This window comes from Lissotriton vulgaris, chromosome 12 (genome assembly GCF_964263255.1).
Source record: "Lissotriton vulgaris chromosome 12, aLisVul1.2, whole genome shotgun sequence".
Lineage (NCBI taxonomy): Eukaryota > Metazoa > Chordata > Amphibia > Caudata > Salamandridae > Lissotriton > Lissotriton vulgaris.
This window is the reverse complement of record NC_141700.1, coordinates 17,482,635-17,501,256: the sequence shown is the minus strand read 5'-3', so window position 1 is coordinate 17,501,256 and position 18,622 is coordinate 17,482,635.

Below are 18,622 nucleotides of genomic sequence, written 5' to 3'. Positions count from 1 at the left end.
CCGTCCACGAAGGCAATCAGAATCAACGGCAGGCGCTGTTGTTTCCCGTTCGGTAATGTTCCTTCCGCGTGTGACGTCATCAACACGGGCGTCGCACTCCGGACCTGGAATCATGGGAACGGTAGTTTAACATTAACAGAGGCATCTCTAGGCAGGGTTCGAGACTGGTCCCCGCCGTGAAACCTGACAAAAAGACACTTGTAGTCTATTCCTGTCATTATGTTGGTCCAAACTGTAGCCAATCAGGCGCCAGCAGCCCTCCAGAACCTTCTCCTCAGAGCTCAGTACCTCAGATTTTCGCAGCACAAGAGTGACCACAGAGTCTATGAGGAGAAGAGAGCCTCTGAGGGGAGGTGGGCGGGTCGCATATGAATCTATGAAAGACACCAATACTGGAGAACCACCTGTTTACAGGTAAGTAACAATTGTTCTTCTCCAGTATTAGGGTCTCTTTCATAGATTCACATGCTTGAATATAGAATAGAAAGCAGTAATAATGAACCGACTTATAAGATCAAAGTATATATATATATATACATATATAGTCATGCAAGTCATACAGTAACATGGTAAACGATAATGGAGGAGGAAAGACAGAGGCTCACCTTATTGAAAAAAATTGCGAAGCACAGCCTGTCCCACTGCAGTATCTGCTTCATTTATGGCACCCAGGCAGTAGTGTTTTGTAAACGTGTGCCTGCTGGACCACGTGGCTGCTCTGCAGATCTGATGCAGCGGCACACCGGAGAACAGGGCAGTTGACGACGACATCGCCCTGGTGGAATGGGCCCTCACTGAAGACTGTAGAGGCTTGCCTGCCATTTGATGGCAGAAAGCGATGGCCGAGGAAACCCAACGAGCAATAGTAGGTTTGGTAACTGGACGCCCTTTGTGGAAGCGTCCATAAGCTATGAACAGTTGGTCAGCTTTACGAAAAGGAGCAGTTCTGCTGATGTAAAATTTTAAGCACCTTTTAATGTCCAAGGAGTGCAAGCGCTGCTCCACTGGAGACTGTGGGTTAGCAAAGAAAGTCTTTAGGAAATCAGGTTCGTTGATGTGGAAATCCGAAGGCACCTTAGGCAGGAAGGTGGGATTAGTGCGAAGCACTACACAGTCCGGCTGGAATTGAAGAAAAGGAGGATTTATAGTGAAGGCATGAATATCACTTACGCGACGTGAAGATGTCAACGCAAGGAGAAGAGCGACCTTCCAAGTAAGAAACTTCAAGTCTGCCTTGTGTATAGGTTCAAATGGTGCCTTCATTAGTTGTGCTAAGACGATGTTAAGGCGCCAAGAAGGAGGAGGGCGCCGAACTGGTGGGAATTTGCGGAACAATCCTTGACGTATTATCCTAGAAGAACAAAGTGAAGTGGAACCATCCTGGCAGAAGCGGGAAATTGCCGCCAGAAAAACTTTCAAAGTTGAATGAGACAGTTCGGATTGAGCCAGTTGCAGAAAGAACGGGAGGAGTTGCGCAGGCAAGGAACGAATGGGATGGACACCAGCTGCTGCCCATTGTCTCTGGAGAAGAGCCCTGTCCAAAGTAGCTGATACCTGTGAGAGCTCCAGCAGTCTACGTAGAATTGCATCTTGTACATGACTGGGCCGTTGAGCACCATGTTTAATATTCAATATTCACTGAACATCGCAGAGTCAGTGAGGTTTCAGGAGACAACTGGTTGTTTTTCATAATTACGTAGTCACCCTTCAGCAACACAAAACTAAAAAAAACAGTTATGATTTTATTCCCATGTTTCTTTCATTTCTTTCCCTTTCATCGCTATAACGTGGGTAATTAAGGCATTGAAGACAGAAAATAGCTAATTATCGGCAGGACGGCGTTTGATTACAATTTGTAAAACGTAAACCTCTGAAAAAGAGTGGTATTTGAGCAGCAGCCCCTTTTTGGCGCTTCTGTGTCTTAAAATGTATAGAAACACATTCAAAAGAGCACATGAAATGGTGTCGAACTTCCTTTCACTGCTCATTCGAAGCTAAATATTGGTGCACAGCTAAAAATACCACTCTCATGGAAAAAGAAAATTGTGTTTTTTTAACACAAAAAGCGCCTGAACAGGTGTGTGTGGCTCTGTGTGTGTGTGTGGCTCTGTGTGTGTGTGTGTGGCTCTGTGTGTGTGTGGGGGGGCTGTGTTCGTGTGTGTGGGGCTCTGTGTGTGTGTGGCTCTGTGTATGTGTGGCTCTGTGTGTGTGCGTGTGGCTCTGTGTGTGTGTGGCTCAGTGTGTGTGTGGCACTGTGTGTGTGGAGGGGGGGCTCTTTGTGTGTGTGGCTCTGTGTATGTGTGGCTCTGTGTGTGTGTGTGGCTCTGTGTGTGTGCATGGGGGTGTGTGTGTGTGTGGGGCTCTGTGTGTGTGTGTGGGGCTCTGCGTGTGTGTGTGTGGGGCTGTGTGTGTGTGGCTCTGTGTATGTGTGGCTCTGTGTGTGTGTGGCTCTGTGTGTGTGTGTGTGGCTCTGTGTGTGTGGCTCTGTGTGTGTGTGGCTCTGTGTGTTTGTGTGTGGCTCTGTGTGTGTGTGGCTCTGTGTGTGTGTTTGTGTGGCTCTGTGTGTGTGGGGGGGCTGTGTGTGTGGGGCTCTGTGTGTGTGTAGGGCTCTGTGTGTGTGCGACTCTGTTATGCGTGGCTCTGTGTGTGTGTGGCTCTGTCTGTGTGTATGTGTGTGTGTGGGGCTCTGTGTGTGTGTGACTCTGTATGTGTGGCTCTGTGTGTGTGTGGCTCTGTGTGTGTGTGGCTCTGTGTGTGTGGCTCTGTGTGTGTGTGGGGGGCTGTGTGTGTGTGTTGGAGAAGCTCTGGAGAAGAGCCCTGTCCAAAGTAGCTGATACCTGTGAGAGCTCCAGCAGTCTACGTAGAATTGCATCTTGTACATGACTGGGCCGTTGAGCACCATGTTTAATATTCAATATTCACTGAACATCGCAGTCAGTGAGGTTTCAGGAGACAACTGGTTGTTTTTCATAATTACGTAGTCACCCTTCAGCAACACAAACTAAAAAAAACAGTTATGATTTTACTCTCATGTTTCTTTCATTTCTTTCCCTTTCATCGCTATAACGTGGGTAATTAAGGCATTGAAGACAGAAAATAGCTAATTATCGGCAGGACGGCGTTTGATTACAATTTGTAAAACGTAAACCTCTGAACAAGAGTGGTATTTCAGCAGCAGCCCCTTTTTGGCGCTTCTGTGTCTTAAAATGTATAGAAACACATTCAAAAGAGCACATGAAATGGTGTCGAACTTCCTTTCACTGCTCATTCGAAGCTAAATATTGGTGCACAGCTAAAAATACCACTCTCATGGAAAAAGAAAATTGTGTTTTTTTAACACAAAAAGCGCCTGAACAGGTGTGTGTGGCTCTGTGTGTGTGTGTGGCTCTGTGTGTGTGTGTGTGGCTCTGTGTGTGTATGGGGGGGCTGTGTTCGTGTGTGTGGGGCTCTGTGTGTGGGGCTCTGTGTGTGTGTGGCTCTGTGTATGTGTGGCTCTGTGTGTGTGCGTGTGGCTCTGTGTGTGTGTGGCTCAGTGTGTGTGTGGCACTGTGTGTGTGGAGGGGGGGGGCTCTTTGTGTGTGTGGCTCTGTGTATGTGTGGCTCTGTGTGTGTGTGTGGCTCTGTGTGTGTGCATGGGGGTGTGTGTGTGTGTGGGGCTCTGTGTGTGTGTGTGGGGCTCTGCGTGTGTGTGTGTGGGGCTGTGTGTGTGTGGCTCTGTGTATGTGTGGCTCTGTGTGTGTGTGGCTCTGTGTGTGTGTGTGTGTGGCTCTGTGTGTGTGGCTCTGTGTGTGTGTGGCTCTGTGTGTTTGTGTGTGCCTCTGTGTGTGTGTGGCTCTGTGTGTGTGTTTGTGTGGCTCTGTGTGTGTGGGGGGGCTGTGTGTGTGGGGCTCTGTGTGTGTGTAGGGCTCTGTGTGTGTGCGACTCTGTTATGCGTGGCTCTGTGTGTGTGTGGCTCTGTCTGTGTGTATGTGTGTGTGTGGGGCTCTGTGTGTGTGTGACTCTGTATGTGTGGCTCTGTGTGTGTGTGGCTCTGTGTGTGTGTGGCTCTGTGTGTGTGTGGGGGGCTGTGTGTGTGTGTGTTGGGGGCTCTGTGTGTGGGGGGGGCTCTGTGTGTGTGGTTCTGTGTATGTGTGGCTCTGTGTGTGTGTGGCTGTGTGTGTGGGGGGCTCTGTGTGTGTGTGGCTCTGTGTGTGTGTATGGGGGGCTGTGTGTGTGTGTGGCGCTGTGTGTGTGGGGGCTCTGTGTGTGTATGTGTGGCTCTGTGTGTGGGGGGGCTCTGTGTGTGTGTATGTGTGTGTGGGTGTGTGTGTGTGTGTGTGTATGCAAATGCAATAGGTCTCGCATTTGCGAGAGATTAGGCTATTGGGATTGTAAATGACAATGCCATTTATTTATCTGTTTTCAAAACCAACACATAAATAAAAATTTTGTCATTAACAATGCCAATAGCTCTAACTTTTGCAAAGGCGAGACCGTTGCATTGTAAATGCTTGTTTAATTGGCAGCTTTCTGTAACCGTTTGCTCCTTTCTCAGGCTACCACCTTTGCTCTTCTGCGCTTTTGCATGGAAGAGCTTTTTAGGTCTCGCGACCTATCAATACGCGCAAGCGCATTGAGCGTAGCGAGAATTCATGTCCTCAAAACGCTTGTGAAACCAAGGGTTTCGTTTGTGCGGTTTTGTTTAAGTTCACGTGCATCACGTGACCAAACAAGCACGCGCATTCACGGCCGCACAGCACATCAAAGGGCTTCTCCTCCCCTAATTATTCATGGCCGGCCGCAGGCTGGCCGTACTTTCAGCAGGTACGTGTTGTTGTTTTTTCACTTTGCCTCCGTGCGTGCGTCTCCCTCTTGGTTTTCCCCCACCACTCGTGTTGTTCTCTCCCTTGTTTTTTAATGCATCGCATGACTGTTCTCACATTGCCCTCACGTAAAGCGCATTTTGTTTAATTCAGATATCTGTTGCTTCAACCCGACATTTTATTGCACAAATATTGGTTTAATGACCGATCGCGCGCACTCAATTTTTTTAAAAATAAATTCGGATTTTTAAATATCGGGACTGCGAATATAGCTTTACACTATGTACTCATCCCGCGCGCGCTCTGCATGGCTGTTTGACAACATTTCAAACACGCGGCTTGCAGACAGAGAGGAGCCCTCCTGTTTCTCACGTAGGCTGCCCTACAGCTGATTAGTAAACTATGCATCTGAACATTAAACGCAAGTTTACACAATTCAGGTTAAACATTGTGTCCAGTCATCTGATTGGTTTACGCCATAAGTAACTTTCATGCAAATCAATATTTCCTTCCACTTGAGCGAGATTTATTTTCATTGGGCCTCAAAACAGCCTCACAGTGGAAAGCAAGTTATGCCTTCAACTTGTTAACGACTCCACAAAAACTGCTATTGGTCATTTGTTTTGTTGGAAATCTTAAATTTTGCCTCTGCAGATCGTATGGTAAATTATGTGTACATTTCTCAAAATGCACTTTTGGGATATTTCGAGTGAGAATTGAACGTGAGAGTTTGATTCCTTCAGACGTCACTCGAGATACCTGAAATGGGATTGTGAGACAATTTCTGCCCAAAGCAGCAAAACTAGGTGAAATTTCACGCTGGTATAATTTCCGAAATTTCTCAAAAGTTACACAATGTGAAAATTACACAAATTAATTTGGCTTGGGCAATGTCATAATGGTAATTTCCTGCATACATCAATTGAGGATAATGCCTTGTTTTTCCTGATGCTGTCGGATGAATTCTCAGCCAATCCCGAGGCAGAGAGCAGATGCACAGGCTGAAGGCTGATTCAGTAATCCCCTTTACAACGATATTGCATTAGAGAGAATGTGTTGTCGGCAATTAAATGAAACTGCAGCTGCAGCAGAAATGTCTCACTTCAGCAGACCAGGCTGCCGCTGCCCATAACAGAGTGCCCACACTGGACCAGTCCTGGTAGGCTGCACTGTTCTGCCAACACATATCTCCTGGTTACTTGAGCAATAGGGGGTGTCTAGCTGACGTTCCTATGCTCGGCTCCTGACCCAGCAGGGAGGTGTAGCCCTGCATGAGTGCTCGCTAGGAGACACCTCAGCAGAACCCGGCGATAAAATAAGTGCACCGAGACTCGTTCAATTATTACTGCTCTTTCACCCACAAATGATGTTCTTTCTCAAAAAAACAACCTTATCTAGCAACAAATCAACTATATGGGAATAGTAAACTAATTGTTCATTCTATATTATCGACTTTATTACAATGTGGCAACGCTTCATATTCATCTTCGGATGCTATTCGTATAGTCCTGTTTACTTATCTTTTGTACAAAAATATCATTGTGTTGCATGCCAACTCGTGGAATATATGCTCTTGCGCTGCTGTTGTGTTAAAGTTTACAAGTTGCCCTATGGCAGTGTGTTGCTGTGTATGCGAGCTCTGCCGGTGATTGTGTTTTCTCTCTGCCAGTGTTTGTATCTTTATGATAGTAAGTGTGTGTGTGTTTGAATATATCACTGCCTCTGTCTGGGGTTATATCTGTCTGTTTGGTTCTGCAGGTCTGTGTTGATATGTGGGGTGCAAATTAAAAACAATTACTGGCGTTGCCAATAGGTCTCGCAGTAGGAAAGTTGGAGCTATTACACTTGCAAATAACAATGCCTTTAATTTTTGTTTTCATTTTAAAAACATAAAGGGCTTTGTCATTTACAAAACCAATAGCTCCAACTTTCCTACTGCGAGACCTATTGGCAACGCAAGTGCTTGTTTTTTAATGCTGTGCGATCTTGTAGTGGCATTAAGGGTGTCTTTCTCTTCTGTGACTGGGTAACACATTTAACGGGAGGGCCAGAGAGAAAAAAAGTTTGGTAGCGAGTCAGAGGGAATCAGTTCTAAAACATTTTTTGCAGTTTTAAATGGCGCAAACTTGACCTACTTGAAATGACCTTGAGTTACTTTACACATGTACACATTCATTTTTGTAAGCACGGTGGGATTCAGTGATTTTCTGATAGTCAGAACTGAGCCGACGCTGAGACGCGAACCTGGTTCCCCAACTCTAAAGTCAGCAGCTCCAGCCGTTACACCACTTTGTCTCCCCGATCATTTCATTGGGCTGTTCTCTGCACCCTAATAATCCCTCCTGTCCTCAGGCACCTTCCTGGCGACACTGGCATTCTTTTTTCCATCCTTGCACTACTCTCTGATTTTATGAAGCGCTGGATGGGCTGGGGTTATGTACCCACCCAGACCCATCTCGCTGCCCTCTTTGGGAACATGCTGCAGGTGGACACAGGCACTGGGCAGGCTGCAAACATCTGTACTAAGGTGAGTCAGATATGAAACGATGCCAGTCAGCAAGTGGGATTTGTATATGAAAGTGCAGTTGAAAGAAGACGCTGTGCGGTGGGCGCAGGGGTGCTATTTGTTGCCATAGAAACGTCAAAGCATGGCAAAATGGGCGAAAGCGTATTGTAATGCTGGTGATGGGGCTCATGGAGTTAGCGCTGACTGCTGACATCTACTGATACCTGCTCCTCAAAAGTTCATGGCCGCCTCAGCCTTTCATCCTTCTGAGCTTGGGAAATCGAGTATCAATAAAACTGAGTAATAGTAACAGTGCACCCCAGAGAGTTACTGAATGCGAGTCATACTTAGGCACAGTGGTCATACCTCTGATTCCTATGGGGATGAGTGGGGCATTTAAACGTTTGTGAAAAGTGTCAGGGGGCCTTTCATCATATTTAGCCCTGAGGTTGAATTGTCAATAGGTAAATAGGTCAATTAATTTATAACAGAAATTGGAGTGCATAATACACCATTTTTCACCAATTAAAAAAAAAATTCTGGAGGTGGAGAAACCCCCTCCTGCCCCCGTACTCCCTGTTCGTTACACTCGTGCAAACTTTGTTAACTAATCTTTTGCCCCACTGCTTTTAATTTTCACTAGCCGCCACTGCCGGAATGTGAACCCCTACAACTTTCTGTGCTGTGTGCTTTACCTACCTGTTTTTTCCTGCCATAGGATTGCATGGTGCGTAATTGCGCACAACTTTGAACTATTCGTTTATCTTTGGAAATTCATAAGAAATACAGTACTTATCTTTGAACATAGTTCTTGATTGGAAAATATATATAAAAATAATTGTTATTTTTCAAAATTGGTCTTGGATTTATTCTTTGAGTTTGTGTCTCATTTATTGCCCCTGTTAGTGCAACAATTGCTTAGACCTACCCTGTGATAAGCCTAACCGCTCATCCACGCTAGCACAAAAGAGACTGTTATTATTATGTATTTTATCCTCTGTAAACCAATTGGGCACTCACTGGACTCTCTACACAGTGTACTTCGTTTAGAACACTATATAGAGAGCCAGTTTCCCACAGCACTTACTTCAGAAAACATAGAATTGTGTGTCAATGGTTGCTAAACCCACTTTGTCAGTGATGGGCAGGCTGAGAGGACATGGCCTGATCTTCGGATTGGGTGTGCATTTAGCACTCATACTTATAGACATCACTGGTCCTGGACTATGACATGCCTGGGGTGTATGGTCTGCGCAAATCACTCATCAGCCCCTCCTGGATATGGCCATAAGGCAAGTACAGTTCTCTCAGTGTGGGAGACTGGCCTTTAGTGAATGCCAAGTTTTTTTTTTAAATAACACGTTGTTCTCAGGAAAAAAAGCTCATTTAAGAACGTTTTTCCCGTGTTTGTTTATTGGCTTTGTGTCCTAGTATTGTGCCCCTTAAATCCTCTGTGCCAGGACTATGGCAGACATTATAACCGATGAGCGTATGGTGTTCAGTCCTCCTGCCCTCAATCTCCTCTTTGCACTGTGAATCTCCTTTTTAGGTCTCGCCTAGTGATGCAGCGCTAAGATTTGCTCGCTATCGGCGAGGTGTATTGTTACCGACTTGGCTCGGAAGGGGGACAGGACGTGTGCACGCGTACGGCAAGGCCTGGACTGGAGATGTGCATGCGTATGGTGCCAGGAGGAGTTGTATTAACGCTGCAATCCGTATGTGTGCACATCAACTGTCTGTGCCGAAGCTTTAACAGACAAGAGATGTGCACGCATACGGGTCGTTCTCACAACTCCTGCTCGCACCATACGCGTGCACATCTCCTGTCCAAGCGCTGCACGCTTTACACATACAGCATGCCTCACCCCACTTACCGGCTCTTGTGGGGACTCTGCGCTGCTCCTCGTCTGGTCTCGCGTCATCAGCCGGTCACTGCAGCAACACGCGGGGCTCCGTCTTTCTCACAGGAGCCCAGCCAGAATTTCTGCTTTGGCCGCACCATGCAGCATTCACCAAGGTGGGGTGGGCTCCCGCCGGACTTCCTCTACTGCTTGTTTTATTTTTTTTTGCCTTGGGCACTTTGGCGTCCCCTCCCTGGGCCGTACGAGCCGTGCAGCACTATTTCAAGTATGGTCTGCATGCGCCGCTACTGGGCACGCGCCGCCAGGCTGGCTCGATACGTTGGAATGCGGGCGGGAGAGTTCCAGGTACCGCGCATGCACGCGGAGGGGGAAGCTGGAGACTCGAGCCGCAGCTCCACATCTACCCGCCAGTGTGCAGTCAAGAGCCGCAGAAGGTTCATGTTGCTAAAAGGGTCTTTATCTGAAAGTCTGCTTTTGTTTTAGAAACTACGCGAATGAAGGAATCCTACGGACTAAAGTATGCCCGAAAACCTGAATTTAGTACGCCAAGGAGTTTCAAAGAAAAATTATAATTTACTTACTAAGTGGGTCATGATACGATTGCTCCAACATTTGCGAAACACTCACGGACAAGAACTGAAATCTGGAAGTATGTCTGTTTTTAATGCCAGACCATGTATTCATTAGTTTTTCTAAAAAATCAGATACCAGCTTTAAATAAAAAGCAAGAAACGCGAAGAAACAAATAGCAGAGATATGTAACGAGATTACGTATGCATAAGCAGCTATGTAACAGACATATCTTTAGACCCTCTGCTTGCTATAAACAGAGAAATCAAGTGCAGTACAAGTGAAAGCAGTTTGCAAAGAGGTGGCGGCCACTCCATGAATGTGTGGCTGCCACACCATGAATGTGTGGCGGCTACTCCATGAATGTGTCTTTTCCTCCAGTACAAGAGATATGACATGATTCTCAACATAGCTTGCTTGGGCGCTGGCTCGCACTTTTTTCTTTAGGTTTCGCCGAAGACTGTCACTTCAAGACATCTTGTCTACCTACAGGGGGCTTATAGGCCGCCAACTGCTTACCACCGATTGGCCTCATTGTAATTCATTTACTTGCTTCTTCTTGGTCAGTGCATGCTGACTTTACTTTCTCTTCCTGGGTTTGTCCCTCCCCCTGCAGCATGGCCAAAATACTGCTTCATTGCCCAGTGTCTATCCACTACTTGAGTTTTTTTAGGTACTTTTTTAGGTCTCGCGCCTGCGTTGCAGTGCACAGCATTGCTCGCGCAGCGAGAGACCTCTTGTAGGTCTGGCATTACTGAATGTTTGAGCTATTGGTGTTGCATTATTATTAGCAATGCCAATAGCTCAAACTTTTATAATGCGAGACCTATTGCATTGCAAATGCTTGTTTAGGTCATGCCTAGGCAGTGCTTGCGCTGTCTCTGTGAGACATGCTGTATTCAGGATATGGGTTTTAAAAGCTCCTCCCATTTTCAAGGACTGCCCCTGTTACATGTGTTGTTACTCAGAGCTTTGTGAGCACTATTTCTTTCTTTAAGCTGGAGCACTCGAGACCAGTGCTCTGGTTACAGAGCTCTGTTGTAAATAGGGCTCTGAATGTTGCTCTTATCTTTCCACATTTACTGTGCATTCAAACACCAAGGTCTGTTTTGGCTGTAGCTGCCTCCTCCTGCTTTTGAAATGCACGACCTGGCATTACAGTCCCTGCCTTCCTATGGCTGCTGCCGCCTCCGTCTCAGAGCTCAACAAGCAGTTGCAATGCAATAGGTATCACATTTGTGAGAGTTTGAGCTATTGGCATTCTAAATGACAATGCCTTTTATCTATGTGTTTTGAAAACCTGCATGCGATGTGTAAGCATGCACTTTGTACTTATATTTGTTGTTTACGAGAAGCAAGGCTGGCAGTAACTGTGCCTCTTTTACTGCCAGCCTTGCTTCTCGTAAGCAATGACTATAACTACAAAGGGCATGTTTACGCACCACTTGCAGATTTTCAAAGCACATAAATAAAAGGCATTGTGATTTACAATGCCAAACACTCAAGCTCTCGCAAATGTGAGACCTATTGCATTGAAAATGCTTGTTTTACTTATCTGCATATCTGCAAAGGGATCTTCTAGTCTGAGGCATGTGAAGTGTTTTTTCATAGCGATGAGGCAGCACAGTTCCTCAAGTTCGGTGATCCCCTTCTGGGACAGCAAATCTCTCCACTGATTTTTATATTAATATTTTTTATATTTGGTGAATGATCTTCCTTTATGGGGTCCCTACGTCCTCTTGGGGTTGGTTGTAAGGTCTTTGCTCTGCCTCTGTAGGTCTCTTCCCTCAAAGCTTTTACAGGTCCCTGGATTTGCAGAAGTAGCCTTTATTTCCAGGGAACACAGAAATTCAGTAGCGGTATCTTGAGGTTCTTCATGTGCATCCACAGAAAAAACAATCCATTCTGTACATTTTTCAGGACAGGGTTTGACCCTTTGAAATGTCTTGCTTTGTTCCCGTGGTCATGGCTTGCTTCCATTGCTCCGTAAAGCCTCACTTATTTTTACTGCACTTGTGATCACTAAAAATATACCTATCACTCACTTTGCTTAACGGCGACCACAACAATATTTTTCCAGTTGTGTTCAGCCAATCAGAGAACTTGGATCTGCAGATCCAGTCCAGATCAGTGGATCCTGCAATTGTCGACTGGGAAAATGTTTCCCTTGTCCAATCAGGTTTTAATACATTTTTTATCCTCAAAAACAGATCCATGGACATTATACACAAAAAACAAATTATGATTATCCTGAAAAATAGCCTTTCATCTGTCATCATTTTGTAATACAAATATTTCAAACTACTAGCTGGATGTACACAATAACACAAAAGATGCATATTTTGAAAAAAGCTGGATCGACATAGCTAGTTTGATGTAATTGCATTGAGTAGTTTTATTTTTGCTGCAGCAGGGAGCAACAATTCCCATGGAACACAAAATGGAAATTGCTTCTCACACCTTACATCAAACTTAGGATGGAGACACTAAGCAGGAAAGTGGCTGCAAATTTACATTCAGAATTATCAAACCGTGCCAATGCAAATAGAAATGCAGCTTTAGTATAACTACAGAGCCACATTCGCAGCCTCTATTTATATACACAGACCTCTGCGCTATGTCTTGAAGGATGTACTCTGGGAATATACTCCTGAAGAATCCCATTACATTTGAGCTGATTGTGTTGACACCTCCATGCCTGTATGAACTCTCTGACTATTGCACAATGTTTGACTAATTGGTTTGGGGACAGGGAATCCTTTGGAGCTTTAGAGGTCTTTATAGAATGGAAATAGAATAACAGCCTTATGACAGGAATGTCTTATCTAAGGTAAGTACCTAACCGTGTGTCTCAACAGAAGATGCAGAGACTGCCGGGGGAGGGGGTGCTTGCCTCATTCGCTTCCTAAAGTCCTAAAGCGTCAGCTCTATTATCCCGCGCATGATTGGGCCAGAGGGGTGGGAGCCGGTAAACAAGGGGCCCCATGCCAGGGCCCACAGCTACTGCAAGTAACATAGGGAGGAGCTAAGTAAGTTACATAAACCTTACCTTAATGTACCTATTGATGCAGCAGGTAACTGGGAGCTCTCTTACTTGGCACTTTTACTCCTGGGCTGCCTTTATTTCTTTTACCTGGCATCTTCGAACTGTGGGGACTGCTGCTACCGCTTGGGCTTCCTGCTCCCTGCCCGTCTCCCCCCGCTGCCGCTGCCGCCGGATACCGCAGCGCGGCCGCTGAGAGGGGGGGGACCACAATTCCCAAGAGCCTTTGCGGTAGGACGCCGCCGACGCCCACTGTGCGCCCGGTCGCTCTCAAAAGCACCTGTGAGCCCCGCAGGAGCGGGTGCTCTCTTACTTGGCACTTTTACTCCTGGGCTGCCTTTATTTCTTTTACCTGGCATCTTCGAACTGTGGGGGCTGCTGCTACCGCTTGGGCTTCCTGCTCCCTGCCCGTCTCCCCCCGCTGCCGTCGGATATCGCAGCGCGGCCGCTGAGAGGGGGGGACCACAATTCCCAAGAGCCTGTGCGGCAGGATGCCGCTGACGCCCACTGTGCGCCCGGTCGCGCTCAAAAGCACCTGTGAGCCCTGCAGGAGCGGGTGCTCTCTTACTTGGCACATTTACTCCTGGGCTGACTTTATTTCTTTTACCTGGCATCTTCGAACTGTGGAGACTGCTGCTACCGCTTGGGCTTCCTGCTCCCTGCCCATCTCCCCCCACTGCCGCTGCCGCCAGATACCACAGCACGGCCGCTGAGAGGGGGGACCACAATTCCCAAGAGCCTTTGCGGCAGGACGCCGCTGCCGACCACTGTGCGCCCGGTCGCGCTCAAAAGCACCTGTGAATCCCCGCGTCGCGGGACGCGCACGGGATCGTGCCGGGAGAAGCCCGGGACAAGGGTGGGCCGTCTGTGGCCGTCCGGGAGAGGCCGGGCTGGGCCATCCCCCTTGGTTGAACGGACTCCAATTGACTCAATTCCTGCTCGTGGTAATCAACCAAATTCTGTTGTTGCTTGTATTGTTGTTTAAGTTTATATTATTCTTGAACGATCATTAATTCGCATTCCTAGTTGAATATGGGGAAAAATATTCCTTTGCAGCCTCGCCCTGTTACTAAGCAAAATGTAGCCTTAAATGCCCCACTCCCAAGCTTAACAGCAATAGATAATATGCTGCAGAAAACTGTAGGGGTGGTTGAAGAAAGGCGCCTTTCTCTCCCAAATGGTATGCTTCCTCCCTTGCCTTCTGTGAATGTATCTATGCTTACGATAAATTCTCAGGACTCAATGTTAGCGCCTTCATTAGTTAGTTTGCCAAACGCTCAATTTATACCATCACACCATGAAATTGTCCCCACACACCATAACTCGTCTCTTGAACCCTGTCCCTTGTCAACAAGATTATCCTTGACTCCAACCATACTGCCAACAAATGTAACTGCTGAGCCCCCGCTTTTAATAGATGATTCTTCAGGGCAGATGGAGTGTGATCTCCCCCCAAGCCCTATTTCTGTATCACTATCCAGGTCAAACAACACCAGCCCGCATGTAACTATGAGAGGGCAAAAAGCGAGGCGTAAACAAAAGCACATAAATAAGGAAGAATTACCCATAAAAAATCATAAAGGGAAGGGTACTACTAAACAACGTAAAATCGTTGTAAATTCAGTTGGACTGCAGGGAAATAGTGGCAATGGTCAGAAAGATATTGTTCCTGTTCTAAACACTGTAGGTAACTTAGAAGCTGGTGAGAATTTCTGGGGAAGGATGGAGACTTTGCTAACAACACTTCTTGAGCCCATTTGTGTAAAAATTACCACCATTGAAGCCCGGGTAACTAGCATAGAGGAAAAGCTGACTAATAACTCTCAGCGCATACAGCTAGAACCTCCCAAGATAATATCTTAATCAACATTAGCCAATGTAGGTGAGAATTCTAAAAATATATCCTTGGAGCCGGCCACTCAAGCACAGCATAAAAACAGGGAGGCCAGTAGAAGATTAGAACTGAAAAACACAGGGGGTAACATTATAGATGGAGCAGCAGATCCAATGGGCCCAACTCGGGGAGGTAGTGATAATAGCAATACTACAAGTAATACAAGAAGTGATCGGCCTTGCCAAGAGGATAATGCAATCTTATCCCTACCAGTCCTAATCTTACCTTCTGAAGCTACACCTTTTACGATTGTGTTAGCTAATGTTCCAGTGTTGCCTCCCAATGCTTTTGAACATTGGCCGACATTGAGGAATAAATCCCTTCATTTCTTATCCACGAGACTTGGTTTTAATAATTCATTGTTCTCCGAATTTAAAATGGTCAGAAGGGTTAGTTGGGTAGGCACATCTAGTAAATTTCTGAGCGGTGACTGTGTAATTCTAACATTCCGGTCCCCACTACTGGTACGAAACATAATTGAGAGGGGCTCTATCGGGGCAGTTAACACTGGGAGTATCAACATTCTTCCCCTCGGTTTCTTCTACTGCCCCACGCATCCTGGCAGGTTTTTAGGACCCCAATGCCTGACAACAAATTATATGGGTCCCAATCAAGGACGATATTGTGTCCCGACAACAAATCCTTTTGAGATATTGAGTGGTCTAGAGAATAATGATTGACTGCATACAGACTATCTCGTCAATACTTCTGGCGGAGTAGTCTATTCTAGGTCTGTCTGCAATCACGAGAATACTGGGAATGAGTGGGTGGAAAATGCTAGTAGTCTGGGGATTGAGGGTATTAATGAGGGGTTGGAGGTTTTTGAAGCTGGTTGTGAGTTAGTACTTCCAAATGGGTCTGGACCACTAACAGTAGGTGCTAGGCTCCCTCTTTTTGTGCCCCCCCCCTTGTACCCACTCTATGCAATATTACCTCCTGCAATATTGCTGGAATTAAATCTAAAATTGATAACCCACTTTGGCAGGATTTTATCCAATCACAAGATTTGATCTGTCTCCAGGAAACCTGGAGTAAGGAACCGGTCCACCTCAATGGGTATAAGACTTTTCACACTTCGGCTGTTGAAGTTACGCATGGGAGAGCTAAGGGGGGGGGTTGAGTGTTTACTTGTCAAATAAGTTGAAAATAATAAGACACATTGAACCCATTAAAGATATTTATTTCCAGCTGTTGATACTGGTATTTGATCTTGATATCTCAATTATCCTGGTTAATTTATATAATAATATTCCTCCGGACGAAGTATCAAATGTCCTTAACAAACCGTCCAAAGCATTATCCTCACAGGGTAAAAGTGACAGGCAAGATAGGATGATTCTTTTGGTGGGAGATTTTAACTGCACTTTATGTAGTATGGCGGAAGATAATAGATCCGGAGTAGTATGGGAAGAGGGTTTGCCTCAGACACATTTTATCCACTCTTCCCTGGGTGAAGAGTTAAACAAAGTACTTAGTAAGTTTGACCTGGGATTTGTGAATGAATTTTGTATGTTACCTTCCCTTCTACCCCCAACATTTAGTGGGAGGGGTTGTTCCTCCACTATTGACTATGCTCTTGTAACTAACAAGCATGCTAACAGAATATATTCTTTTAAGGTCTCAGACGTTGCACTAAGCGACCACTTTCCGCTGTGCATGGCCTTTTTGATGCAAACTGAGACCCTCTCAAGGAGTAGTCCCGAAATAGATGGAGTGGGTGAAAATTTGTCTATTGGTAGTACAAATGGCTACTCATTACGATTGGCCATGGTCGATCAAACAAAAATACTTAATACAGTAATCGGCAAATGTACGTCTGAGCTAGTAATTTGTTTGGGGGAAGATACTACCCCTGAAATTCTCCTTGCATTCTTCTTGACCATCTCTAATGAAATTAAGACCTCTCTTACGAGACAGTGTAAAAACAATAGAAATAGGGGAGGATGGTTTGATTCCAACTGTACTCGAGCTTATGCACTTCTAAAGAAAGAAAGAACTAGAACTGCATAACAAACCTAGATGTGTCTCAGAGGTTAGGAGACTTAGGAAAGAATATAAACTTGCTGTAAAAGATAAGAAGAATACGTTAAAAACAGAAGCATGGGAAGCCTTGCACTCAGCGTCTGTAAATAATGATAGTGCAGGCTTCTGGAAGATCATTAGAACCCCTTTTTTAATGGAGGAGCCTGGCCCTAAAATTGAAATAGGTATTTCTGAGGCGGAATGGATTGAGCATTTTGCCATGGTATATGAGGGAGAGGCACCCATAACTCCTCCTTGTTCTCCTACTTTTTATCCTGCGTCAAGGAATCTGATGTTCACTTTGGAAGAGGTTGAAAAAGCACTTCATGCAAGTCAGGGTGGTAAGTCGCCTGGCCCGGACGGTGTCCCTATAGATATTTTTAAAGCTATCATTCCTCTGTGGGGTCCCTTTCTGGTCCAGGTGCTTAACGCAAGTTGTCTTGCAGGATTTCTGCCCACCTGGGTGGAGTCCATAATCGCGCCTGTCTTCAAAAAGGGGACAGACACGATCCGGGATGTTATAGACCCATCTCCCTGTTGGACTCTTTTACGAAAATAGTTGGGCGGATAATCCTGGACCGTCTTTTAGACTGGACTAATGACAACTCTATTATATCTGACTTACAATACGGTTTTCGTGCCGGCCTAGGAACAGTGGAGCAAGGCTTAAACCTCCTAATGCTGGTGGGGAAGTACACAAGGGCTAAGAAGGGGAGTTTGTTCATGGCCTTTGTTGACCTCTCGGCCGCATTTGATTGTGTGGTTCATCCCAAATTGTGGGTTTTGCTAGGACAACTTGGGGTTGATGAGAATATTATTTATTATCTTAAACGATTTTATAGTAATGCGTCAGCTCGCTTTCGCTACGGCCAGAAGGTGGAACATAGTGATAACATCCCAATTAGGAGCGGAGTCAGGCAGGGATGTGTCCTGGCTCCGTTCCTTTTTAATCTGTATATAAATGATCTGGAGGGAGTCCTGTGTAGTGATAGCTTAGATTCCCCATATGTAGCTGGAAAGCCAATCCTGGCACTTTTGTACGCTGACGATGCTGTGCTAATGTCTCGTACTCAAGTGGGACTACAGCGTGTGGTTGATAGGTTTGTCCTTTTCATGAAAGATCTGGGGTTAAGGGTAAACACGTCAAAAACCTTCATCATGCGATGTGGTAAGGATTGTAAGACCAAAAGGGCGATCTTTATTGCAGGGCAGAAGCTTGAGGCAACTAAGCAATTCTCTTACCTAGGTATTTTATTTACTCAGATTGAATCTTGGGTCCAGGCAGTAACAGCCAAAAATTTGCGATGGTCCGTTCTACTGCGGCACTGAAGACTTTTGCTAAATAATTAGGCAGGAGACCGCCTGTTGAGCTAATTAAGATATATAAAGCCAAATGTGTATCTGGCGCTACCTTTGGGAGTGGGATATGGGGTTTTGCTGACCCTAACCCCATCCAGGTAGCTGAAAACTCCTTCCTGAAATATATCCTTGCAGTTCCCAACTGCATTCCTAATTATAACTGCCATGCAGAATTAGGTCTCTCTTTTATATCTGATTTGATCAAGCTTGAGCCTGTCCTTCTATGGCACAGGCTGTGGACCAAAGAAGAAACCAAGCTGAATAGGGATATTCTGTCAGATATTTTGAAATTGGATGGAGCCATGAGGATTCCTTTGGCTGAGTTAAGTGTTTAAGTTTTTCACTGATATTGGAAAGCCGGAATACTTTCTAAATCCACTTACTATCTCAGCCATTTCAAGAAAAGATTTGAGGAAGGATGGTTTGTCTTTCTTGGATACCTTAAGGATAACATCAGAGGTTTTAAAACCAACTGTCCTGCAACATCAACTGTTATTAACATCTTTTGAAATTCAACCCTATTTGGTTTATGTTCCTGGCAATTACGATAGATTTTTACTATCT